The following is a 4,743-nucleotide window of genomic DNA, read 5'->3' as shown; positions in this document are numbered from 1 at the left end:
AACAGCGTTTACAATAAATGACCAGTTTAGAGCCTGGAGGAAATATCAGATCATACTAAATTGTTGGTGGTCATGGTTTGTTGCTGGTCCAAAATGGTCTACCAGCTCCAACCTGGACCATAAAAGACCTTCAAGATCCTTTATGAAATATATCATACCTGTTAAGTTGTCAGCCTGGTATTTTGTTGGTCAAAAGTGGTCTTCCATATCTAACTAGATATCAGGTCCAACTTAGACCATAAATTACCAGCTTAGACATCTAAGAGCCTACAGGACATATTAAATAATATGGTCGCCAGACTAGTTTATTGTTGGTCAAAGGTGGTCATCCAACTTGTAATTCGGAGCATAATAATCAGCATTGACCTTGCAAATGTGCAGGAAATATAATATCATACCACTTCAAGGTCAAGTTGGTTTGTAGCTGGTCCAAAGTAGTTCTAACCAGCTCCAACTTGGACCATAAACGACCAGTTTAGACCTTAAATGTGTGAGACTGACTGCTGCTTATAGAGATGTGTATGTTTCCAGCGTGCCTTTATGATGATTAAAGATGTTAACCTGATTCAACAGAGACATTAACCAAAGAGAGCTGTAATGAAAGAGCGATATCATGTGTAATGGATGTGATATTGTGCACATTACATTACATTATGTGTGATCAGACACCAAGTCTTCTGTGAGCTGATAGAAACGCTCTCCCGCTGCATGTGTATGATGGCAAATCTCCACAGAAACAACCTGCGAAACACACCGGAGGACTGGATTGTGCTCTTGTTCGGCGTAGGAGGCTGATAAGTCACCTTCACGAGCACCTGGCGAGGTCCGAGTGCTGGAGAGCCCCAATCAAGGTCTTTGAAGCATATTGATGTGGTGTTTTTGTTCAGGGTGGCTGTGATGATTCATACGTGCATTTATTCTCCAAAAACATCCTGAGATTTTCAGTGGCTGGTTGAGGGCTACTTCATATTTAATCTCTCTTATTTTCAAATCGCTGTGTTTATGTGCTAAAAATGTTCTGTTTGTGAAACTGGAGTGTGCTGATGAGGTTTGTGGCCCACACACGTGCCCACACAAACACGTAAAGACATGTTTCCATTAAAGTGGATCTTTTTATCCTCACATCAGTCTTCAGTGAAGCACCACATCAGAAGATCATACTGGCTCGGCATGACATGAGGGTCAGTAAATGATGGCAGCATTTGCATTTCAGGCTGAACTGGTCTTTTAAGCGTCTGGGCTGCTGCACCGAGGTCCAGTCGTAATTAAGATCATACTCCCGCTCCATCAGCATTGTGCCCTTGAGGAAGAGGTTTGACCCTTGACCCCAGCAATTAGTACTACAGAACCCTTCAGCTGTGTGATGGAGGTCAGGTTACTGAAATAAAGCAGTTACAGATTCACTGGTGCTTAAGAAAAGGAAAATATTTGATAAAGAAATGCAGTAAATACAGTAATATTGTGAAACATCATGATACGATTAAAGAATCAGTTTTCTCTGTGAATATCAGTTAACATGTCATTTATTCCTGTGATCTGCAGCTGTAATTTCAGCATCATTACTCCAGTCTTCAGCGTCACATCATCTTCAGAAATCAATCTATGATGATTTACTGCTCATGAAACATTTCTGATTACTAGCAGCGTCCAATACAGTTATGCTGCTTAAGTTCAGCAAATCTGCGGTGATGTCTGACTCGTGTGTTTCTCTGTGAGAGCGGCTGCTGATAGTGATGTTTGCTAATTCAGCAGAAACTCCCGGATGGCGAGCTGAATTCTCTTTTATTCGGTGTGTATAGCGTGTGTTTATGAAGCCGGACCTCCTCTGTTGTGTGACTGGAGTCGCTCTGATCTGAGGGTTCGGCTGAGATCTATATGATGAGCCTGAGATACCTGTGTGCTTGAATTCAGATCACATCCGAATGCATCACTGCACACAATCATAGTCTCAGGCTGTGTTTTACCAAATTGATTACTATGCATACTGGATGTGCAATATACAGCAAACAAATGTTTCATGCATGCCCTGAGTACGGTGCAGAGGTAGGGCTGAACAAATATCTAACTGTATTTTTTTTTCTGATAATATATATATATATATATACAGTACAGACCAAAAGTTTGGGCACACCTTCCCATTCAAAGAGTTTTCTTTATTTTCATGACTATGGAAATTGTAGAGTAACACTGAAGGCATCAAGGGCTATTTGACCAAGAAGGAGAGTGATGGGGTGCTGCGCCAGATGACCTGACCTCCACAGTCACCGGACCTGAACCCAATCCAGATGGTTTAGGGGTGAGCTGGACCGTAATGGTCCCTAAAATACTTTCATTTCAGTTTTTGTAATATATAATGTCATATTTTTCTCTATATTGATTTCGAGGTGAAACATGAACCAGAAGGAAAGAAAGAGAGCAGGCTACTGGACTCCCAACAGAAACTGAAAATGATTTCTTGTAAAAATGATTTGTAAAAACGACTTAATCGTAAGTAATCGAAGTATTTGTGTGTCGTTGTGTTTTTACTCATTGGTTCAGAGCGGTAAGTGCTCGTGATGTTCCCGTCCGCTGAGTGAAGTCTTCATCACATCTGAACCGATATCGATCTGCTCCTGTAAACATGCGCCCGTGACGTCACGCCGGACTCCCGGTAACGGAGCTGATCCTGCACGCGCTCTTCACTCACTCGACGGCGCACGAGGGACTGAACACGGTGAACTGCTGAGGCTGTGCGCTGCTCCTGCTCTCTGGTCCGGTCTGCGCTGGATTACAAACTCCCGGTTCACTGAAGAAGAAGAAGATGAGCGGGCTGAGAGATGAAGCTCACGCTGAACGCCCCTCGGGTGAGTGATGGGGTCCATTCACACCCTTCGGACAACCAGGAGTGAGTTTATTGATCAAAGTGGTCAGCTGAGTCGACTTTAATTCTCCCATAAATATCTTATTATTAATAATGTTATTCGCATAATAGTTCATATCACTTGAATACTTTGGGTCACAGAAAAGAGTCCAGATTCAGATCTCTGCGGGTGTGCACTGCTGGACAGATAAAGCGCTCAGTTATTATTTTAGATTAATTTAGATTAATAGCCTCTCTATGGAAGATTAATTATATGTAGCAGGCATACACACACACAACAGAGAGAGAGAGAGAGAGAGAGAAATGATGTAGAAACAATTAGCACTCAGAGTTTGCTATTATATTTCACAAATTAAAGAGATGGCAAGACTTTGAATTAAACGTCAACTACCTGAAATATGAAGATTTTTTTTAAATAGTGTACTCTAATAATCCAAAAGCTAAGGGAAATGTATTATTATTATTATTATTATAGATTGCAATGTTTGTATTATTATTTTTAATAATAATAATTATTATTTTTATATTATTATTTAAAAGTGGTTGGAGGGTCCTATTTAACGTTTCTGTACTGAAACATGTCCAGCTCCTGTTTTGGTCCAAAATTAAAGACCAAAAAGTTGGACACTTAAAGAAAATGCTTAATTGTTATGAAACTAGTGTAAGACTTGCTTTGATTTTGGGAAGTGAAGTATGACTCAGACATGCTCTTGAAGTTTCTGGAAATCCGCTCAATTTTCAACAAATGCCATTTTTCTGTAGTTTGTGTTTGGAAGACCATCCGATTAGCTCTCGGTGTCATTCATCACACAGAGCACCCAACACAAGCTCTCAAACATGAGCATGTCAGTTCAGTTTGAGTGTTACTATGGGCATCTTCTCCTGAAAACAGTCTGTTTCTCATGTAAAGCTACTATATGGCTTATGAAGACTTGGAATATAGTGCATATGAGTCCTTTGTGATGCTTTAACGAGGAGCTTTTTTGGATCATGCTGATTTCTGCTACTTTAAGTGAATTGAAACGAGAAGCTCAGAAACTCTTTAGGATATCTCTTTTTTTCACAGAAAGTGAAAGATTGAGTAGAATATTGTTTGAATATTTGAGTGAACTGTACCTTTAACACGTTCAAACACTTTTGATTCTTCACAGTGACTCTGTTCTTCTGATTCCGTTCCAATTGATTCAGTTCATTCAGAAACTTTTGAGTCTTTTTTTTTTGCCCAAAATAGCATCCAGTACTTACTCAATGTTGTTTTGTGTCCCGAAGTCTTTCCAGCAGCTTGTAAATAATGTTATTTGTAATGTGTGTGTTTGTTCAGTATCTGTCCTGGTACTTCAGTACAATCTCATCACCACATACTGAATTTATTAAAGGAGTGTGTTCGAAACCCATTCAGACTGCACATGGTGCTAATCATTCATTTGACTCATTTAGGACTAATTAGGATTAATCTATGCTAATGAGCCTTTTTCAGATTTCATCGCCGAGGGCAGAGAGAATCATTGAGTCTCAGATGTAAGTCCGACAGGTTTTGAGCTTAAATTTATTGATTTGTACTTCGTTACTTTATTTATTTATAATGTATAATATCATATTAATGCGTTTGATTCTGCTTCTTGTACTTATTTATTCATATGCATGTATGGCGTGCTCTCTTATAACTGTTCTTTACTTTGTTTCTAATTTGAAGTAAGGACAATAATGGAGCCCGTCTTTGATGTTGTTTGAATATTAATGAAGCTCTAGATAATGAAAGACCATGCATGTGGGCTGCAGAGAATGGCTGGGTGCTGTTGTTATTAGTGGTGTCTGATAAAGCGTCGCAAGCGTAATCTCTTGTGCAGCTTCTATTCCTGCACCAATCGTGCAGTTTTACAGCC

At 39.7% G+C, this 4,743-nt stretch overlaps 1 protein-coding gene across 1 annotated transcript in view; it reads left to right on the top strand.

Annotated features, from left to right (window-relative positions):
* Positions 1-2,787: 2,787 nt before the first annotated feature.
* LOC132142048 (glucagon receptor-like) overlaps positions 2,788-4,743 on the top strand; it is a 25,941-nt gene continuing 23,985 nt past the window's right edge. The window contains exon 1 of the mRNA XM_059551684.1: positions 2,788-2,843. The gene's annotated coding sequence lies outside the window, so the exon portion shown is untranslated. The remainder of the gene's footprint in view (positions 2,844-4,743) is intronic.

The sequence above is a fragment of the Carassius carassius genome, chromosome 6 (genome assembly GCF_963082965.1).
Source record: "Carassius carassius chromosome 6, fCarCar2.1, whole genome shotgun sequence".
NCBI classification, from domain to species: Eukaryota; Metazoa; Chordata; class Actinopteri; order Cypriniformes; family Cyprinidae; genus Carassius; species Carassius carassius.
The sequence above is the reverse complement of the archived record's forward strand: the minus strand, read 5'-3'. Positions and strand labels throughout refer to the sequence as shown.